Source organism: Sabethes cyaneus, chromosome 1 (assembly GCF_943734655.1).
Source record: "Sabethes cyaneus chromosome 1, idSabCyanKW18_F2, whole genome shotgun sequence".
NCBI classification, from domain to species: Eukaryota; Metazoa; Arthropoda; class Insecta; order Diptera; family Culicidae; genus Sabethes; species Sabethes cyaneus.
In genome coordinates, this window is record NC_071353.1 from 114,875,530 (window position 1) to 114,899,411 (window position 23,882).

General features: G+C 43.4%; 1 protein-coding gene across 1 annotated transcript in view; it reads right to left on the reverse strand.

Moving 5' to 3' along the window:
• The window catches only part of LOC128746134 (hemicentin-2), a 145,191-nt gene that overhangs the window by 52,226 nt on the left and 69,083 nt on the right, over nt 1-23,882 (reverse strand). The window lies entirely within an intron of this gene.

Here is a 23,882-nt window from a genome sequence, read left to right on the forward strand (position 1 = left end):
AGCAAGAGTTGTAGTGCAAAAAATAACATCGACAAAGCAGTTTTTATGGGAAGGGGGCTGATGAGGCCGAACGGATGTTCGGTTGACGAGAATATTTTTGTAGTTTTGCTGTCAGCGATGTGAAAAGGTTATGATTTCACTTCAATAATAGCTCAGGTTGGCTAGAATAGTGGCACACCATATGTGACCTTGTTGGGTAAGCTGATCAATGGCTTCGGGAAATCATCGATTAAAATTGAACTTGACTTCCACTCCTTTACGGCCATATTAACTGAATTTATTTTCTGTCGTAACGGTTCATACAGCAGGTTGATCCGCCGTGGTCTACTTCATTTTATACCTGTTGACATCATAAATTGCGAAGTGGAATATTAACTGAGTAATTCTCGCTGCAACGGGCCACTACTGACACGAGGTCTTCAAATATTGGAACTTTTGCGCTTAATTGGTTGAAAATGGTTGAAAAATAAGAATTACACTTTTAATACCTCGAAATAGTGGACCCCTCGTTCGCCAAGGGGCCTAAAAGTTTAAAAAAAGTTAAATTTTGAGCAAACCTTGAGATCTATATCATGTGATATTTCATCAATTTGCCATGATACAACTAAAAAACGGCCCGGTTCTGTAAAGAAGAAGAACAGGGCTTTTAAATGTAGTAACAAAATGACCATTTCCAGCATGAGCCCCTCAACCGATTTTCATTTTAAGACCACTATTGGAAAGTTGAAAAAATGCTATAAGAAACATTAATAAAATTAGGTGTGCAATGACATTAACTGAGTAAAACAATCAGTTATTTGTAGCAAGGTTCACTATTTTCATATTGTGATATTTCCAAAATTTGCTATGAAAAAAATACAAACGACACGGTTTTGTAAAGAGGAGAGATAAGGTTTATAAACGAAGTGAGAAAAAAAAATCGGCGGTCATCTTGGATTTGGCCGCCATGTTGGATTTTATCAAAAAATCGCCATTTTCGTCATGATCCCCCCCATCGATTTTAATTTTAATTTTCATCGGAGAGCTGAGAAAAAATGCTGTAAGAAACATTCATCAAATTACATGTGTAGTGGCATTGACTAATTTAAACAATTAATTTCCTGTAGTAAGATATTCCATTATATGAGAGTTGAAAACCTTGATACGTTTAAAACGTTTTTTTGGAACTGTTAGGCCCCTTGGTAAACGAGGGGTCCACTATTTCGAGGTATTAAAAATGTTATTATTATTTTTAACCATTTTCAACCAATTAAGCGCAAAAGTTCCAATATTTAAAGACCTCGTGTCAGTAGTGGCGCCGTTTTCGCGAGAATTACTCAATACAACGTTTCGTGGAGCGCACGGCAGCATAGCACAGTATATCATACAGTATAGTGTGAATAGCTGGTGTGAGGTGTGATCCGGCGAGCGGGCATTGAAACGAGGGGAACGATCTTCAGTAAGAGTAGCCAACTCCTAGCCTTTGCAGACGACCTCGACATCATTACTAGAAACCGTGGGACGACGGAGGTAATCTACGCCAGACTAAAAACGGAGGCTAGGAGGATAGGGTTACAAATTAATGCGTTGAAAACCAAATATATGGTATGGGCTCGCTTAGAAAGTAACGTTTGCCTCCCACGGACAGTGACTATTGACGGTGATGAACTGGAAGTGGTTGATGAGTTCGTATATTTGGGATCTCTGGTCACCGCCGACAATAATACGAGTAAGAAGATCCAACGACGCATTCAAGCTGGAAATCGAGCCTACTTTTCCCTTCGCAAGACGTTTCGATCAAGGAGCATACGCCGCCGCACAAAGCTAACGATGTACAAAACGCTTATCAGACCGGTAGTCCTCTACGGACTTGAGACAGTAACTTTACTTACGGAAGACATACGTGCACTTGCCGTTTTCGAACGAAAGGTGTTGCGGACTATTTTTGGCGGAGTACAGACGGAAAGCGGAGAGTGGCGGAGACGTATGAACCACGAGCTACAGGCACTGCTTGGAGAGATTCCCATCGTACACCTGGCGAAAGTTGGGAGACAACGGTGGGCAGGCCACGTCGCAAGGATGCCGGACGACTGTGTAGGGAAATCCGTTCTCTTCAAGAACCCCACCGGCACCAGAAATAGAGGGGCTCAACGTGCTAGATGGCTCGACCAGGTTGAAGCCGACTTGCGTGTGTCGAGACGCGCGACGAATTGGCGACGAGTAGCCCAGGACCGAGTACAATGGAGAGGAATTCTTGATACGGCAAGAGCCACCCCGGCTCACGGCTGAATATGTAAGTAAGAGTGTGAATAGTTGTGGCAGATAACGCATAAGTACGGTTTTCCGGTCAAACTGACGCGACTGATCAAAGCTAGCCTGAAATGAGCGATGTGTTACGTGCGTGTTTCGGGGGCACTATCGAGTCCTTTCGTATCGCGCAGAGGGTTGCGGCAAGGGAATGGACTGTTCGGTATGTTATTCAACATTGCTATTGAATGTATGATTCGGCGAGCGGGCATCGAAACGAGAGGAACGATCTTCAGCAAGAATAGCTAACTGCTAGTCTTCACAGACGACCCTGACATCATTACTAGAAGCCTTGAGACGGCGGAGGCAATCAACGCCATGCTAAAAACGGAGGCTGGGAGGATAGGGTTTCAAATCAACGGTAAGCGACTGTGAACCGGCCATATCGCAAGAATGTCGGACGATTGTACAGTGAAATACGTGCTCTGTTGCGACTACCAAATCATTATGCACCAGCATTCATAGATTTCAAGGCAACATATGATACTATCGACCGTGAAGAGTATTGTAGAAAATAATGGACGAAAACGGCTTTCTGAGGAAGTTGAAATGACTGATTAAGGTCACGATAGATGTTCAGTGCCGGCTGTAAACAGCTGAATAATGCGTTCCGTCGGTGCCTTGTGCATGTGTAGGCCTAAAATAGACCCTACAGTGGTTCATACCCTCTTATTCAGCAACTCCTATTCCTACCTCCTCGTGATACCAGAAGGGATACGAGCAACTTTGGTAGAGATCGGGTAACCAACCCCAGTGGAAGCCAAGGTCGTATGCCGACAGTAAAGGAGGGCTCTATCGAGCTTCATTGACCTTCCGGCGAAACAGGGGGTGGTGTAGTAGGCTTTGCAAGCCGTCACCACGAAAAATACTAAAGCACGAAACGAAGAACAAATAAATTCTTACTGGAACAATCGGAATAGACCCATGCGACGAAAAAGGACTATGGATTGGAAACTCGGGACGTGGAACTGCCGATCTCTCAACTTCCAAGGGAGCACTCGAGTGCTCTCCGACGTATTAAAGAGCCGCAAGTTCGACGTTGTAGGAGGTGTGCTGGAAGAGCTCAACGGTACGTACGTTCAGAGATGGACATACTATCTACCAGAGCTGCGGCAATACACACGAGCTGGGTACAGCTTTCATAGTGATGGGCGAGATGCGGAAACGGGTGATTGGGTGGTGGACAATCAATCCTCGAATGTGCAGGTTGAGAATCAAGGGCCGATTCTTCAATATAAGCATCATTAACGTACACAGCCCTCACCTCTGAAGTACCGATTACGACAAGGATAAATTCTACGCGCAGTCGGAGAGTGAATACGACCTCTGCCCAAAACATGATATTAAGATCGTCATCGGAGATTTCAATGCTCAAGTCGGCCAGGAGGAGGAATACAAACCGGTGATTGGAAGGTTCAGCGCACACCAGCGGACCAACGAACTTTGCCGCCTCCAAGAACATGGCCGTACGTAGGGCCTTTTTCCCCCACAGAATCCATCACAAGTACACCTGGAGGTCACCAAATCAGACAGAATCACAGATCGACCACGTTTTGATCGAAAGTCTGCACTTCGAAGCGCTAACGTTGACTCGGACCACTACCTAGTGATGGTTAAGATGCGCCCAAGACTCTCCGTTGTGAACAACATTCGGTACCGACGCCAGCCTCTGTTAGACCTCGCGCGGCTGAAGCAGTCAGACGTTGCCGCAAACTACGCGCATTCACTCGAAGCTGCGCTGCTTCCTTAACCTCAGGACGACCTGGACGAAGCCCCTCTCGAGGACTGTTGGAACACTATCAAAACAGCCATCAGCAGTGTAGCGGAGAGCTGTATCGGTCATGTGACCCGGAATCAGCGGAACGCTTGGTTTGACGATGAATGGAGGGTGATGGATGAGGAGATGCGCAGTGCCACACGTCAGAACGTGGAAAGACACAAACAGAAGAAGATGCAGTGAAACCAAATCTTTCGGGAGAAAAAGTGCTACCAGCAAGAGCAGGAATATGCAGAGTTGGAGCGGCTGCATCGTTCTCAGGAAACGCGAAAGTTCTACCAGAAACTGAACGCATCCCGCAAAGGCTTTGTGCCGCGAGCCGAAATGTGTCGGGATAAGACTGGCAGTATTCTGACGGACGATCGTGAGGTGACCGATAGGTGGAAGCAGCACTTCGACGAAAACCTGAATGGCGCCTTGGCGGAGAACCATGGCGGCGGGGAAAGCGATTTCGACGGTACAACAAACGGGGAAGAGGTGCCAGCCCCAACGATAGGCGAAGTTAAGGAAGCCATCATGCAGCTAAAGAACAATAAGTCAGCTGGAAAAGATGGCATCGGAGCGGAGCTCATTAAAATGGGACCAGAAAAGCTGGCCGTTTGTATACACCGACGCCACTTGGGCAGTAGTATATTGATCGACGGCGATGAGTTTGAGGTAGTCGATGAATTTGTCTACCTTGGCTCACTAGTAACGGCGGACAATGAAGCCAGCCGTGAGATTCGGACTTCAGAAGCGTATTACCAGCGGAAGTCGTGCTTACCATGGGCTTCACAAGCAATTGCAGACTAAGTCCCCGTACAAAGTGCACCCTTTACATGACGCTTATTAGACTGGTTGTTTTTTACGGGCATGAAACATGGACAATGCTCGAGGAGGACCTGCGAGTGATCGGAGCTTTCGAACGACGAATGCTAAGAACGATCTTTGGCGGCGTACAGGAGAACGGAGTATGGAGGCGGAGGATGAACCATGAACTCGCACAGCTCTATGGCGAACCCAGTATCCAGAAGGTTGCTAAAGCTGGACGGATACGATGGGCAGGGCATGTTGCAAGAATGCCGGACAACTACCCTGCAAAGATGGTGTTCGCCTCAAATCCGGTAGGAACAAGATGACCAGGAGCGCAGCGAGCAAGATGGTTAGACCAGGTGGAGCGAGATTTGGCAGAGTACTCGGTGTCCGAGGAATTGAGGGTTACAACCGAGTTACATGGAGAAACTTTGTTCAACAGGCTTTGTCTTAGGATGGCAAGCCACCTAAGTAAGCAAGTAAGTAGATGTTCAGTGCAATGAAATGACAGGATTTCGACAAGGCGATAACGTCTAGTAGGCTTCGCCGTACTGAGTGTATCACGTGCAAAACGCTAGTAAGACCGGCAGTCTTCTACGGGTACGAGACGTGGACAATGCTCAACGGGGACTTGCAAACACTGGCCGCATTTGAATGTCGTCTACTCAGGACTATCTTTAGCGAGGTATGTGGAAATGCTGCATGGAGGAGAAGGATGAACCACGAACCATTGGGGCAGCTCTTCGTCGAACCCAGTATCCAGAAGGTCGCTAAAACTGGAAGGGTAACGAGGCTAGTGGGCCATGTGGACACCAAGCCCGCAAAAATGGTGTTCACTTCGATTCCGATTGGTACTAGGTGCAGAGGTGGGCAGCGTGCTAGATGGGTTAGACTAAGTGGAGCAAGATCTAATATTTGATCTCGGAAAAGGGGGAGATGTGGTGCCTGGATACGGTCATGGCACTGAGTATTTAAGCCATCAGAAATGTCACACTGTCAAAGAACAGGTTAAATCGACCAAAAGAAGCATAATTTTAGGTTGGTAACTTAATTTCTTTTATTGTGTATGTAAACTTCAAATGTCTGAAATTTAACGGGACTATGCACGAAAAGGCATTATTTCGCCGTTATCCGTTATGTGGCGTGAGGACGATTTTTTATTTTGGCTTCAATTTCCAATTGACTCGCCCAATCCGGCAGAACTGCGAATCGTGACAGATTGTCATTGGCGAACCACATCGTTAAAAACTCCGGTTGTCACTTTAAATGAATATCAGCAGGATGAAATATCAACTCAATAACGCTAACTTTCCTATGGCACCAGATTGGCAACACATTCCACCTGGTACCTGGGGTTTAGAACAAAACGTCGCTTACAAGGGCTGATCATTCTACTGTAAATTCATCGATCCAATATGGTACAAGTTTTAATTCAATTTTCTCTACACTCTTTTGAAACCAATAATAACGACAGATCCACGGTACGGTTGCTACGGTGGCAGAGGTGGCTGGCAGCCGTCCGAAGCCACGAACGTGACTCGCACGAAAATACTGCAGACTGGAATAGTGATTTTCAATTAAAAGTTAGCCGGGAAATATTTTTTATTCTCACTGTAGGTGTTGAATGCAGTCCGGGCGTGAAAGGTGCCTGTTTGGGAGTTTTTTTTTTATGATAAACTATTTGCAGAGGGTGTAATATTAGTTCGATTAATGTTCGGTAAAAGCGGCGCATTTGAATACCGAATGTGACTGCATTTTCTCAAATAAGTTTTAGAATATTTTTATAAATACCGCAAGCGGGGCGTGACTGTTCAGTAGAGGCAGAAAGTAGCTCAAAATTGCCAATGGTAGACAATACGATTTTTTGAAAATCATACGTACAATCTCTGGGCATAATTTCTGGATCTTCTTTCCGGTACAATTTCAACTAGTCAATCATTCGTTTCTGCTCAAGTTTATCAACAATTGATCCAATCAATTATTCTCCAAATTTATGTGGACATTTCAAAATAAATAAATTCAGTTTATAGGCAATAAAACATAAACTTAAATTAAAACAACGACAAAAAGGAGTGCTCGGCTGTGAAACCACCATCGTATAGCCGTAAGCACTCCCCTGCATTTATCGAACATCCAGCATAAGTATACAGCGAAATCAACAGTCCAGTCGCTTCGAAACAGCAGCACTAAATTAGGGATAATTAAATACTCTTGTAATTCTTTTAAAACGCTTCCCTTATAATCCAAGCCGGTAGTCGCGGCTTCCTTCTAGATTCATGCACAGCGCAAGGAACCGTTCTTGTTTTTCCGATGCCATTTTCGTTCACGATTTTCACCAGCGCAAATTCCACGCGCCATCTGGAAAAGTTCTTGGTTCGCAGTTCGGGCCACTGACTGGAAGATTGGTGCAAGTGGTAGGTACGCTCCAAAACCGGAGGAATGGAAAGCAGTAAATTTCGTTAAGTAAATCGCACTTAATTTGAGAAAGCATTCGGTTCGACCGAACTGAAACCGAATGACCGACTGAGAGGAGCTGGCAAGTTTTTGCCACCGGAACACGGCATGTTCCGTGGAGCCAACTCAGGAAAGAGCTTTAATTGAATTAAAACCATTTGACCGGACGCCATCCGGACCGGCGAACCATTGCGATCAAGTGTCGATTGGTTTCGATTGGGTGAACGGGCGATAAAATATAGAGACACCGGGGGAGGCTGTCCATCGGAATGCTTTTATTTTTTTTATGATTATTTATTGAGTCATCGTTTTTATGTGCGCTCCTCTGGACGCGATCAATTAGGGGTGAAAGTCCGGGGCCAAACGTGCTATATGTTGAATTTGATTTCTGGATGAACGCGGGCGCTTTTGTGTCGGATGATTGTAAATTAAATTACAAAAGCGAAAAAAGCATCGCTGCTAATTTGGCACTCGTGCGGTCTTGACAGCGGCAGCAGCAGCAGCATTGTTGCTGTTTTTGAACTTTTCAATTCTGCACAGTAAAAGCAGAACTGTTGAGCCTTAATTGGTGAACATTCTACCAGCATCCTGTCAATTAGTCAAAACGCTTCCTGACGCCGGCAGTGCGCTGTAATTTATATATCAATGCCCAACTTCTGAAGTGCACTTTCATCACACTGCCCCTAGCTGATGTCGGCAAGACGGCAACATCTGGCTGTGGGCGGATGGTCAGCAAAGCTCCCCACCTAACCGACCGCTAGTCACATGAGAAGGCGGCAAGTTTGCAGTTTCTCATTGTTTTTCATTATAATCGTGATCATTAAAACAGCTAACAGCAACAGCTAGTGAGTTACAGCTGCACTCGCAAGCCTCAAACGGGAAGAGGAAGTTATTTTTAAACTTAATTAAGCATTACGAAGCCGGACGTTCAGCAGGATGCTGTGCGTTATTGTGTGCATGTAGAAGAATGCTTGTTGCTCAATTTGCCAGGATATGCTCATAAGCTGACGATAAATAATGACTGTTTCTCGGCGTGAGCATAATGCTAAAATACCACTGAAGTTGCTTTACGGGTTTTGTTTGAAGTTGAAGTTTGATTATTTATTTCAGTAGGATCTATACACTTAAAAAACTCGGCAAAATTTGCCGAGATTTGAACAGCCGAGCGTTCGGTAAAAATTTCGGTGGTGCATATCGATGTTTACGGATCTTTACTAACGTTTAGTATCATACAAAATTTTACCGAACGCTCTGCTGCCCAAATCTCGGCAAAATTTTGCCGACTTCGGTGCTTTTTTTAAGTGTGTATAGCGATGCGACGTTCATTTGTGCTTGAACTGTACTTGAAAAGAATTATTTAGGAATCGTAGAGTCCGTAGTTGGCGCTTCGTCCTTGTAGGTTAAAATAATTCATAGTTCGAAGTTTTCTTTCAATGGTTTAGGTTTGTACAAATTTAGTTGTTTCAGGATTTTCAATTCTATTCTTAGCTTCGCGCGGTGCTGGTTGTCGTACGCAGACAGTGAAGGGGTAACAGCGGCTTCCGCCCACTATAAGTTGGCAGAACCATCAGCGGGATAGCGATTTGAATCTACTGTACCCGAAAACTGAGCACGGACATGAATCGGAACATGACGCTTGACCAACAAGGTAAGTTGTGACTAATGACGCTTATTGTTGTGCGGTATCAAAGAATCGTAATTTTGTTAATTTATTTCCACGGATCGAAAATAGAAAAATTACAAAATTCCTGGCAAAAGAATATTTTGTAAGCGATTGGGTAAACATTATCATATAAACTGTCTTACTTCTATACCGCCTGCAATGGATTTACTCTACGAATTATTTGCAGTTTGCACTATTTAACTGTCAATAGAATCTGAATGTATTATTTAGCTACTCTAATTTAACAAAATATGTTACCTTCAGTATGAACTTTAACTGTGAAAAATTATACAGTTTGCGAACGGTTTATATCAATTATTAAGCAATAAATCTCCTTATATAAATGAATCGCACTTAAAGAGCCGAACTTCTAAAAATTATATAATAGAAAACTTGATTTTATGTATATTAAATTTTATATAATTTACTTTAGGCCTAAAGCCGAATCCTATCCACGTTTCTAAGTAACAATGATTGATTCGGTCACAACAGTTTGGTTAACTTGTACATCATGACATTGACACTTCTCCCTAGGCTAGACGATCCTCCGAACAGGCACAGGGGTCGAATTTAGGTAGCGTGTGAGGTTGAACGGGTTCGTACAGTAGCGCAATCAACACTCCCCCCCGTAATGGGCTTCGGGCCCTTCTGATGCGCATTGCTTCCAACGCCTACATCGAGCACGGCAAGCTTCACTGTTGGTCGCTCGTAGAAACCACTGGAGGTTTGCACGGTGGCGCTCCGCACCTGTCCTCCGATCCTTTCTTGATTCCAATAACTCGTCCCTTAGGCCAAGTGTTTCGAGGAAAATTTGGATCTACGATGATCACGATGTCATTGATGCTGATGGGCTTCGTCTCCTTAAACCATTTTGTACGGCGCGTGATTGACGGAAGATAGTCTCGGAGCCACAGCTTCCAAAATCGATTGGCTAATATTTGCGACAGTTTCCAGCAGTTCTTAAGTACTTCCGAGCTATCGTCAAATGGAACCCAGGGTCGTAATCCGTTGCTTGATCCCAGGAGAAAATGGTTGGGAGTTAGTACTGGTGACTGATCGTTATCGAGAGGGATAGTAGTTAACGGGCGGGAGTTAACAATGTTCTCCGCTTCTGCTAGCATATTTTCAAGAACTTCATGCGACAACGTTTTATCGAATTTTAGCTTTCCAAGGTTTTGCTTGACAGTTCGTACGAGACGCTCCCACGCTCCGCCCATATGCGGTGAGGCAGGAGGGATGAAATTCCACGAAGTATGAGACGAGGTGAACTCTGCTGCAAGACGCTGGGAATCTAAATTTGCTATAGCTTCTTTGAGTTCTTTGCTTGCTCCTCGAAAGTTCGTACCTCTGTCGCTAAATATGACAGCTGGTTCTCCCCTCCTAGCCATAACGTTTCTAAGCGCCATTATACAGGAATCGGTAGTCATAGAGTGAACAATTTGCAAGTGGATGGCGCGAGTGGTTAAACAAGTGGCAAGAAGTACCCAGCGCTTTTCGTGGCGACGTCCAAGAGCAATTATATATGGTCCAAAGTAGTCCACCCCCATATAAGTGAACGGACGAGCGTAAGCCGCCAAGCGAGGCAGAGGCAGATCACTCATAATCGGTGGTTGTGGAATTGCTCGATCGTTTTTGCATTGCTGACAACATCGCCGGATTTTATTGTAAGTAGCTTTCAAACGAGGGATGCTAAATCGCTGCCGCAGCTCGTTAACTACTGTATTATGGTTCTTATGATGGTATTGGACGTGGTAGTGAAATACGATTAAACGGGTAATGTGGTGATCTCAAGGAAGGATGATGGGGTTTACAGCATCATCTATACCTATAAAGAAGGATTTCTGTCTGTCTGTCTGTCCGTATGTTCCTTATAGAATCGAAAACTACTGAACCAATCGGCATGAAAATATGCATGTAGAGGGTTTTTGGGGCCAGGAAAGGTTTTAGTGATGGTTAGAAACCTCTCCCCCCACTAAGAGGGGGGGCTCCCATACAAATGAAACACAAATTTCTGCATAACTCGACAACTAATCAAGCAAATAGAACAAAATTGGGCATGTGGGTGTTTTCGGTGACAAGAATTTATTCTATGATAAATTGAGACCCCTCCCCTCTTTATAAGGGAAATTACAACTCCTCTCCTCTTTAAAAGGGGGGGCTTCCATACAAATTTCCTCATAACTTGAGAACTAATCAAGCAAATGGAACCAAATTTGGCATGTGAAGGTTTTCGAGGGCAAGAATATTTTCTATAGTAAATTAGGACCCCTCCCCACTTTAAGAGGGGGGGGGGCTCCTGTACCAAAGAAACACAATTTTCCTCATAACTCGAGAAGTAATTAAGCAAATGGAACCAAATTTGGCATGTGGTTGTTTTTGGAGACAAAAATTTTTTCTATGATGAATTGGGATCCCTCCCCGTTTTAGGAGGGGGGGGGGGATCCTATACACATGAAATACAAATTTCCTCATAACTGAAGAACTAATCAAGCAAATGGAACAAAATTTGGCATGTGAAAGTTTTCGAGGGCAAGAACATTTTCTATGGTGAATAAGGACCCCTTCCCACTTTAAGAGGGGGGGCTCCTTTACAAACGTAATACAAATTTCCTCATAACTCGAGAACTAATCAAACAAATGGAACAAAATTTGGCACGTGGGTGTTTTTGGAGACAAATTTTTTTTCTATGATGAATTGGGACCCCTCCCCACTTTAGGAAGGGGGGCTCCTATACAAATGAAATGCAAATTTCCTCATAACTCGAGAATTAATCAAGCAAATAGAACCAAATTTGGCATGTGAAAGTTTTCTAGGGCATGAATATTTTCTATGGTGAATTAGAACCCCTCCCCACTTTAAGAGGGGGGGGGCTCCTATACCAACGAAATACAAATTTCCTCATAACTCGAGAACTAATCAAGCAAATGGAACCATATTTGACACGTGGGTGTTTTTGGAGACAAAAATTTTTTCTATGATGAACTGGGACCCCTCCTCACTTTAGGAGGGGGGGCTCCTATACAAATGAAATACAAATTTCCTCATAACTCGAGAGCTAATCAAGCAAATGAAACCAAATTTGGCATGTGAAAGTTTTCGAGGGCAATAATATTTTCTATGGTGAATTAGGACCCCTCGCAACTTTAAGAGGGGGGGCTCCTATACAAACGAAATACAAATTGCCTCATAACTCGAGAACTAATCAAGCAAATGGAACCAAATTTGGCACGTGGGTGTTTTTGGAGACAAAAATTTTTTCTATGATGAATTGGGACCCCTACCCACATTAGGAGGGGGGCTCCCATACAAATGAAATTCAAATTTCCTCATAACTCGAGAACTAATCAAGCAAATAGAACCAAACTTGGCATATGGAGGTTTCTGGAGGCAAAAATATTTTCTATGGTGAATTAGGACCCCTCCCAACTTTAAGAGGGGGTGCTTCTACACAAATGAAATACAAATTTCCTCATAATTCGAGAACTAATCAAGCAAATGAAACCATATTTGGCATGTGAGTGTTTTTGGAGGCAACCATTTTTTCTATGATGAATTAGGACCCCTTACCTTTTTAAGAGGGGGGGCTCTCATACAAACGAAATACAAATTTCCTCATAACTCTAGAACTAATCAAGCAAATGGAACCAAATTTATCATGTGGGTGTTTTTGGGGGCAAGAATATTTTCTATGGTATATTTTATATGGATTTCCCCACTTTAAGAGGGGGGGGGGCTCCTATACAAATGAAAAACAAATTTCCTCATAATTCGAGAACTAATCAATCAAATGGAACCAAATTTCGCATGTGGGAATTTTAGATGGCAGAAATTTTTTCTATGGTGAATTACGACCCCTTCCCCTTTTAAGAGGGGAGCTCCCATACAAATGAAATTCAAATTTCCTTATAACTTGAGAACTAATCAAGCAAATGGAACCAAATTTGGCATGTGGGAGATTTTGGAGTCTTGAATTTATTTTACGATAGTTAGAGACCTCTCACCCCTGTGGTAGGGGGATATGGACTCTCATACAAATAAAACAGAAATTTTTCCGAAACTCAAAAACTAATCGAACTCGAGAAATTTGAGACTCTTCCATAAAACATTAGTCAATTCAAGACCACAAAAACTATCTATAGTAACACTAGATCATTCAGGACGAGACGGTCGCGAGTGTTGCCGGTGACCCGCCGTCGGAAGCGCCGCCCACTGGGGGGCTTGCAAAACTCGAGATTGTGACAAAGATCATCCGAGATTCATGATTTATGTACAACACAGGTTAATTTGTGGCAATACGAAGTTTGTCGGGTCAGCTAGTTATCAATAAAGGCACAAGCGCTGGTTCTACCACGTACGCGAAGTACACCATGTTCATCTAGGAACGGACAGAGATGATAGATTGAACTACTTCTTGGTATAGACATTGCGGGGTTTTCGGACGCTCGCATATTGAATAGCAGTGCAATCTCATCGGCATAATAACTACCTTGAGTAAGCCGGTAAAAGTAATTTTCCGCGGTACATAACTCAGACCTCGATAATTCCTAAGCTTCTCTCGTCGGGTCGACATATTCTCACGTTTTTGATGAATCGAAATACATATGTGATCCGCCGTAGAAGCGGAGTCCATGTAGAGTAGTTTTGCGGATCGATGATTGACTCTGGAAATTTGAAATGTACCAGCAAATGAGGACGCATTTCCTCTGTAGTAGCGACATCTGTATGTAAAGCCGCTGGCCAATTTTCTGTGGGTTCTTTGAGGAAATCGGGGCCATTAAACCACCGACCATTTCTGGTCAAGTCGGGCACTCTCGCCCATTTGGTTGCCTCATCGGCGACGTTTTGTTTCGTTTGGATCCATTTCCATTCGGAGACTTCTGAAGCTTCGAGGATCTCGCTCACACGGACGGCGACAAATGGGCTGTATATGCGATGATCAGATTTGAGCCAACTGATGACATCGCTTGAATCTGTCCAGAAAAACCGCCGATTCACTTTAATAGCCAGGGACTGCATAATGGTACTCGCCAATCTGACTCCGATGACGCAGGCTTGAAGTTCCGAACGCGGAATGGACAGAAATTTGATCGGTGCTACACGAGTTTTCGATCCAACCAGCGCAGTTTCGATGATTGATCCTTCCTCAAAACGCAAATACACCACCGCCGCAAAACCTTTCTCACTGGCGTCAACAAAAATATGCATCTGCATCTCATTCAAACCATTGCATCCACATCTTGAATTGCTGTTTTTCGATGGCTTCATCCCAGCCTACGGAAGATCTCTAGATTTCTTGCAGTACCACTTTTAGAAACATTAAAAAATGACCAATGAGCCCTAATGGATCGAAGATCATCATTAGGGTCCTAAGTACTTCCCGTTTCGTGGGTTTCCGCTACCCTGACATAAGTTCGGGATCGTACCGCGGAGAGACCTTGAAGGTGAAACAGTCTGTGGTTGTATTCCACCACATCCCAAGTACCTTCTCAGTTGATAACCCTTCAGTCATGTTCAGATCTTTCTCTTCCGTTGTTCGTTCATGTAATGCTTCCAAGACAGCCGGACAGTTGGAAATCCAGTGTCTCATTTCAAACCCAGCTCTCGCGTGAATTTTCTTCACATCCTGTGCGATCTTTACCGCTTCTTGTGCGCTTTCCACGCTTACAAGCATGTCATCAACGTAATGTTGATCTACGATGGTCCGGGTAATCCTTTTCAAATTTGCGAGCGTTGGCATTTTTGACATACTGCGCAATGCTTGGAGCGCACGATACGCCGAACGGTAAAACCAACATGCAAAATACACCAGGATTTGCGTTCTCCTCCTCGTCATTCCAGAAGAAGCACAGTTGGACGTCTTGCTTCAGTAGAATCTGCAAATACATTTCCCGGATGTCTCCACAAATTGCGATCCGGAACTCTCGAAATTTAATGAGGACGACTAGCAGTGACGTGAGAAGGTCAGGACCCTTGAGTAAAAGCGAATTAAGTGAAACACCGTACGCAGGGGTCGCTGCATCCCATACAAGCCGCGCCTTTCCTGGTTTATTGGGATTGACCACAGGGAATATAGGCAAATACCATTTCTTCGATTTACTCGTTTTGAGTTCAAGCTCTGTTAGCTTCCGGACATATCCCGTTTCCAGATATTCTGCCATTTTCATCTTTACTATTTCACTGAGCTGCTTATCGCGCTTCATTCGTCGATCTAGACACTGCCATCTTTTAAAAGCCATTTCTTCGCTATTTGGAAGACGAAATCCGTCGTATCGCCAAAGAAGTCCTGACTCGTACCTTCCTTCTTTTTGGATGGTAGTGTTCTCGAGCATCTGCAGAGCGCGTTCATCTTCTGTTGATCGGATGATCTGTTCAGGTTTTGTAATCCCGAGGCTGTCCAGAGAGAAGCAGTTTTTTATCGCAGTGTGTAGATTCTCGTCAGATTCGGGTGTACACTCGCACGCTTTAATCATGTGGACATTCACGTAATTTAGCTGTCGTTGCATTGGAACAATGGAACAATCTATGGAACAATTTCCATAGATGATCCAGCCCAAGCGCGTTTTAGCGGCGATAGGTTCGTGAGGCTTTCCTTCGCGACTTTTCAGTGATCGCCCAAGTGACGCATGGTCAAGACCTATTAGAATTCTTGGACAGACGTTACTATATGATTCGACAGGTAGTCCTCCCAAATGTTGATATCGTTGTAATAATTCGGAATACACTAGAGTCTGCGGTCGAAGTTGCAAATTCCGAATCGTATGAATATTGTACATTTTATGCGGCTTCGCGGAGTTCCCGATCGCTGATATTTGCACATCTACTCTTTGCGACGCATTCTCCACTCTCCTAGTACCACCAGTCCATTTTAAGCATAATGACGTGCGAGATCCAGTTACTCCGAGTTCATTAGCTAGGCTATCCTCCATTAGCGTCAGTTCTGAACCATCGTCTATAAACGCGTAAGTCGGGATAATCTTGGTTGGACCGTGAAGGAACACCGGAACAATTCTAAATAGCACTTCATTGGTTTGTGCTTGATGAATAAAGCAGTTTCCGGTGGTAAGAGATTCTTGCTTTTCGCGGTGCAATAATGGATGGTGCAAAAACGTGCAGTCTTTAATCCCGCATGGTTTTTGCTGTCTACACGGTCCATTGTGCCGCCACAGACATTTACGGCACAGCTTTGCCTCCCGTACAATTGTCCACTTAGCGTCTAAACTTAATTCAGCAAATCTTCTGCATTTGGCAACCGCAGGACAACTTCATTTACATGTAATGCAACCTCCATTCGATGTCGATAGTGAATTCTGAATAACCTGCGCCTTTGGGGGGCTCCGTAGCCGCAAGGTTACCGAGTCTGCTTTGACAAGCGAGTGCTCGTGGGTTCGAATCTTAGTAGAATCAAGCCATTCGATGTCAAGTGACTTTTAGCATGGGTTTATTCTCAGGCCCCTCCATTTACCCTTCCTTCGTGCTGAATTCTATATTTACCCTCTGAAGCCTCTTAACAGTGCAAATGTCCCTCCTATAGTTAAGTGTACTGGTCAGAGGTACGAATGAGTCCTCGCCAGGGACGGCTATAATATGGGATAGTGCTGGCAGCGAGGAATAAGTGGGTAAAGTAGATTAAGCTTTGAAGGAAGGGTAAACCCCAATACACGCAAGCACGCATAAAATTTAATAAGCATATCGCTCATTCAATAGCGATTATAGCAAAAAGAAATGCAGTGCAGGTCATACAGCAAACACCCGGGCGATATTACAATAGATCAACTATACTGGTCGCAGTAATGAGTCCACACATGAAAAAAAAAAAAAAACCTGCGCCTTTGCCGGTGTTAGTCGGGATAGTTCTGATGCTGCATCAGAGTGGACATTTATAAACCCATCATTTTTCATTACACGGCCTTTTTGAGAGCTTGATGAAATTTGTATGACCGTACTAGCATCTTCCGCAATTGAATATAGCCACTGACTGAAGTGTAATAAATTTGGTGAGGGATTATTCCTGGAATATTTCGCTCAGTCCAACTTCAGCCCTGTGGGAAGCCGATCCACTAGTTCAAGTTTTAAGGCTGCATTATAGAGGAAATCCTCAACACCACATGCCTCTACCGTAGCTACTAAATTTTCAACCGTCAAAGCAAAATTTACCAATGAGTCGAGCTTCTCCATTTGTGGTGGTGGGAGTGAACGGATTTTCCTAATTGATGCATGAACAATCGCTTCAGGGCGGCCGTATAGCATCTTCAATGTAGCCATGACACTGCTAACATCGAACGGCCTCTAGAGCCTTTCCCTTTAGACATTTTCGAATGCGCAGCATGTTTTCTTCATTGGAAAAGCCACACATTTGAGTCGAAGAAGAATACATAGCAGCCAATCTTCAGGATTGCCGTAAAACTCAGGCAAATCTCTAGATACAGCCTGACGTGCTGCTACCTGACTTCGGTTGAGAACGCCAATCGTCTCGTTGCTAATGCGATAATCTGTATCGTGGTTTCCGAAGTCTTCATGGATTGAATTTTGTTGACGCATATGATTCATCGGCACTGATGGGTTTCGGTAATATTGGTCTGGTACAAGGTTCGGAACATGCCGGCCAACTGGAATACTCCGCAACTGTCGAGTACACGGGACTCCTGCGCTAGGTGCCACGTGAGAAGTGTGCGAATCAAGGAACTGTACCCTTGAATGTGGTACCGACGGAAGTTCCTGTGGGTGGTAGCCTTGTATTAAAGCCGGCCCATCAGCCTCCATCAGGGCTCCATAAGCCTGGTGCGCCGGGATAGCAGCCGGCGCATTTCGAAAATTAGCCCCCGGGGCAATCACTGGTGGTGGTTGATATTGTTGTACAGAAGCAGAGCCTAACGGTTGGCGATTATGTGGAATAACAGACTGGACAAATGGCCCTTGCGTAGGGTGACCACACGTCCAGATTTACCAGGACATGTCCTGTTTTCACGAGCGTTATCCTGGTGTCCTGGTTTACAGCGGAGAATCCTGATTTTTAAAATGAAATCCTGCTTTACTAAATACCCAGCAAACCAGATATCGTATATTTATGGTGAGATTTAATCTTATATGAATGGATATCACATCGGACTCGTATAAATGTACACATGTTGTAAGCACAATGTGTAAATTTTACCGTATGTAATGCACACGATGATTGATATACGAATTAATAGTAAAAATCGTAAATAGGTCGAAAGATAATCGAATTATGCTTCGCGAATATCGCATTAATGATTTCTTAGATTTAGTTACCAACAATGGCTATCATGAAGATGTAATCGTATTTAATTACGGTTTTCATGTTTTGCAAAATGTCTTATATGACATCGTTTTAGATTTATATACAAGCAGTGATAATCATAAGATTCTAGGTGCATTAAAATATGGTTTGCATCACAACACGTTCAAATTTGTTGTTATTTCTTTACAACAAAAACAAAAAAATAGAGAGATTTCAAAGATACGTTCTTAATGGAGATTTTTCAACCAAAAAAATTGACGATTTCTTCGCTTTTATTTTAAATTTAAATATCTATTTATTTCTTTTGTTAAAATTGAACTTATTTTTATTGAGGCGGAATATTCAAAAAACTATTATCTGGTTTGAAAAACTTTTACAATTACCTTTTTAACTATTTTAAAAATGTTAATAATTCAAATAAGCCCGCCTAAATATTAAGCAGCAAGCATATAATGATTAAGTCATACTGACAAGCCAATAAAAGATCTTTTTGAAAAAGCACTCTTTGTGGAGTTTGATTGTTTTTTGGCGTATTAAAACCACGTAACGTAACGTTTTAAAAATTAAAAATGTTAAAAATAGAAACTCATAATTTTTTAGATATTTCTCTGATAGGTAAGTGAACGAACGGAAATCTTAAAATTTACCAAGGAGAGTATTTCTCAGAACTGGGCAAGTCTAGATTATGATCCATTCCGCTAATCTAAATGCCTTAATATCAGTGCATCTTATGGCTTTTCAGAAGAAATGCAAATGTTAAGTGGAATTGGAAAAAGATATTCAGCATTAAACTGGTACAGTAAAAAATAATCTTTGATGCTTATTGTTGTATGCTATTTTGAGCTGTCCTATAGCATCTAAATATTCAGCATTCTATTTTAAATACCTTTTAATTTCTTTTTAAGAGCTTCTGAAATAACAGACAACATTTTTGTACTTGAGCTTTAATAATATTATCTCCATGTAATCAAATATGAATATGCATACAACGTATTCTAATGTATATTTAAAACAATCTGTACCACGGAATGCTAACAAAGGTACTGCATATCATTCCATGAAGTCAGCATTATCATTAAAATAAACGATCAAATGCAAACTTATTGTAATTCAGTCACAATTGACACAAACTCGTATGTCGGATGAGAATAAATCAAATCCGTACTTACATGTTCAATGCATCAGATAAGATCTCATTGCTTACATGTAGGATGAGTTCGATTTAAGATGTGCAAAAATATCATTGAGGTAGTGATGTACCAGTAGCTTAAAGGTAATGAATAAATACTGCGTACGGGTGATTCTTGGTTCTAAACCAGGTGAGTACAGCTTGTTTTTAATGATATAGACAAAAAAGTTAAATATTGTGACAGGTCGGTAATATCTGGAAGCTTACGAAAAAAAGCTTTCAGCAAAGCTTTTACTTTTTTGTCTCATTAACTTTCAGGGCGAATATTTGGCTATAAATAGCCTGCTATGTATGCAATTTTTGACACTTGCCATTTACCAGATGGGGAAAGGCGAAGGGTAGAGTAGAAATATTATCGTAACTGTGTCGAAATACAATCCAGTCAATCGGCTCAGTCGTATAAACTGTTTTGTTTTGTCGGCATTTCAATTATTCTGAAGAACTAAATCGTGTATATCGCCTCCACTTTTGCATGTATATGCCGTTTCTGCGCATGATATATGATTTGATAGCCCTTATATGCTGATGTTTATCTCATTTAGAATTAAGTTATACAGACCAAAATGTTTGCTGGGTAAATTTAAGTACAAATGTTTTTAAAGTCCTGCTTTGTCAGTTCCTCTAGAAACTTAGGTTATCTTATCTTCGATGCCTGATTTTACATTCAAAGTTTCGTAAATGTAGCATACTTGCAACTGTTTAAACTGCTGTAGGCCCGACGACGAGACGTGCGACAGTTGATCTTCATGGAGCATCAAGATCGTCATCGGGGTTATGAACGCGTCTATTGTCTACACACCGACACGAACGAGAACTTTGCAGCTTTTCGAGGCATGATGATCGAAAGCACTTTTCTCCAAGCAAAGCTAACCACAAGCCCCCACTTGGGATCACCTGACCAACGGGTATTGAGCCTAATCTGTTTAATTCTCAACGATGGCCGATTTTTCTCAAATATCATCAATATGCGTTCCCTACGGGATGCGGATACACCCTGAATAGTACCAGTAACTGTGCGCTCAAACCTACCGACGGAATACAAAGTGCTCCCAGATTTTGTTGCAGCGTCTTTCTACAATAGCAAGAAATTTCGTGGGCAGTACCAGCCGAGCTTTACGAGAGACCGTGCTACTACGGGTCAAATTTTCTCACTCTGACAATTTCTCCAGAGTTGTCAGGAGTACAACATGCCCACGGTTAATATTGACGTGGATTCCAAGGCAGCATACGATACAGTTAAACGTGAAGAGCTATGGCAGTTAGTGCACAAGAACGGTTATCCAGACCAACTAACGCGGTTGTCTCCTTTCGAATTGTCCTTTGGACTGTTTGTTTAGCATCGTTATTGGAAGTGTGATTGATCTGACGAGCGAGCATAGGAACGAATGAGACGAACTTCAGCAAAAGTAGCCAACTCCTTGTCTTTGTAGACGAGTTTGATATCATTACTACTTCATTAGAATCCACGCTGGTCCAAAAACGGAGGTTAAGAGGATTGGGTAAAAAATCAATGCGCCGCAAACCAAATATTTAGGGAGACCGCTAATAATGCAGCTAAGCATTATTAGCGGTCTCCCTAAATATTTGGTTTGCGATGCATTTAAGGTGCATTCAACGATGCATTTAAGGTGGAATTCGGACTTTCTTTTCTCTCCGCAATATTTGTGCAGCCTTGCTTATGGAAGATAGACGTGTATTTGTACGAAAGGTGTTGCGGACTGTTTTTGGCGGAGTACAAGTAGAAAGCAGAGAATGGCGCAGGCATATGATTCCCATCGTACACGTGGTGAAAATCGGGATGCTTCAGTGGACCAGCCATGTCGCAAAAATGCACCAGCGACTCTAGAAAAAGAGGGGTCTTACGTGCTGCGTAGCCGACCAGATGGCAGCTGACTTGCGAGTGTCAAGATGCTCAGCGTATTGGCGATGAATAGCCTAGGAAGAGGACAATGGAGAAAAGCTCTTGATATAGCATGAGCAACCCCGGGTCCGTATGGTGTGCCTTATTCGTTTTTGGTCTCCTATTTGATGTTTTTCTGGAGCTTGCCAGGATATTTCGGGGCCTTTCATTTGATTTTCGGTACCATTTCGACGGTAGTTAGGTTTAGCTGGCTCACTGAAACTCACCATAGCATTTATACAAGAAAGCATTTGGCTCCACAATAGAGTTTAATTTGGTTATCTGTATGGTTGGAGTGGTACATCATAACGATCATATTTGTCTAGCATTGTTGTGAGAATTGTACATCGAATCTAATATCTTCATAGGCCGACAGCGATGAGTTTGGGTAGTCGACTAATTTGTTTACCTTGGGTCATTGGTAACGGCAGACAGTGATACTTGGCGTGAGATTCGGAGGCGTATTAATAGCGAAAGTCGTGCTTACTATGGGCTTCATAAGCAATTGCAGTCTGCAACTAAGTCCCCGTACATAGACAAGACGCTTATTAGACCGGTTGTTTTACGGGCATGAAACTTGGACAATGCTCGAGGATGTCCTGCGAGTACTCTGTAACCGTCGGCTTAGTCTCTGCCCAAGGTTTAGGAGACTGTCACGCGTGCAAAATATTTTATGAATGTCCCGCAATAAATTGTCAAGAGAATAGTTGGAACTCTCTATTGCGAACAGCTTTCCCCGATGACGTGTACGCAGCCATACGTCAACGGCTTCCACCCACCCATTACCAGGTGGCGGAAAATGGAGCAAAGCTAACATGGATTGCGGGTGGCGACAAAGAGTCAAGAAAACGATAAGCGATAGACAGTGGAAGTTTTAGCGTGAAAAGGTCATAGATCGTTGGACAAAAGATAGCTTCAGCCATAACAGATATAGCTATCAAAAAATTCTTACGGCATATTCCCGACCATGACCGCTCCAAAACTCGACGCTAAACAAACCATCTCGCTCTTAGGACCCCTGAGTTTTCTGCGTTTACCTGACGGTTACCAACCGAATTTGGTCCTCACATCCGCCGTTACCACCACATCGGTCTATCTTAAAGCTGAAGGAGCGTTCCTGCCAACGACGCCATCACAGTTACGCCGCGTCGTCGCCATAGCGCTTATTAAGAGCCACAAGTGCGCCCGCAGCCGGAAAGCCGAGAGTAGACCATCAAGCTCCGTGCCAAAAGTTATCGACCTGACCGCAAACGGATCCCGGTCAGTAACTTCACCGGAAGTGAAACCCCTAAATGTCAAACGGTAGGAGTTACCAAGGGAAAGCCGGTAATAAAGGGAACAGTTTAAGCAGAAGGTTTTCAGGTGTTTTCTTGACAATAAGTCGCGAACGTTTGCAGTCCCTGAGGTTTGTTTCAGGGGGTGTCGTAAGTGTTGGGTAGTTACGACCCCGTCAGTTACAACTCGGAGTTTTCGGAATACGAGTACTAAGAACGATCTTCGGCGGCGTACAGGAAAACAGAGTATGGAGGTGGAGGATGCATAAACTGGCACAGCTCTATAGCGAACCCAGTATCTCAAAATGTGGCTAAAGCTGGACGGATACGATGGGCAGGGCATGTTGCAAGAATGCCGGACAACTACCCTGCAAAGAAGGTGTTTGTCTCAAATCCAGTAGGAAGAAGACGAGCAGAAGCGAAGCGAGCAAAGTGGTTAGACCAGGTGGAGATCGGGCGGAGAGTACTCGGTGTCCGAGGAATTGGAGAGCAGTTGCCTACAGCCGAGTTGACTGGCGAAACGTTGTTCAACAGGCGTTGACTTAGGACGGCAAGATACATACTTAAGTAGGTAAGTAAATATTCATCGGCATGTTTGGACAAAAAATGTCCTGATTTTTAGTTGGATCGATATGGTCACCCTACCCTTGCGCAACTTGTGCCGATGGTTGATAGAATCTGTCATTTGATTCTTGCCCAGGAGCTGATGACTGGATTACTTGGCTTCTTGGATCCCGTTGTACAACTCCCTGTGGTGTTGATTGTTGATTGGGTACAAAACTGGGTACGTTTGTCTGCTCTGCATATAAAGCTGGAATGGGCTGCTGGCGATCGTTGCTCATTTCTTCTTCGACTAGACCGGAATCAAAACCTTCACCGCAATTATCAGTATCTCTTAGCCACCTTCGCACTTTAGAGGCCTCTTCGGATCCCACTCCATCATCACTAAGGATTGTTTCATCGCCGTCCTCTTCGTTCAAAATTCGGTACTTTTCGTCCAAATATTTTTGCTCTAACTGCTTCTGCTCTTCCAGCTTCTGAAGCATCAGTTCGACTTTCCGGTTGCTCCGATTACTGCTTGACTTTCCAGCGGACCTGTGTGAGCTGACAAGATTAGAGGGTGGAGTTGGGTGGTGTGCCTGCTGTGACAACAGCGTCCGATGAGTTTGGTTACTCCTTCCAAAATTCATATGCGGACATTTTGGGCAGACCTAAGAGTGATTTTCTATACCACTAGTCACTTCTACGCAAGAAAAATAATACCACTTATCGCAACCATCGCACTGC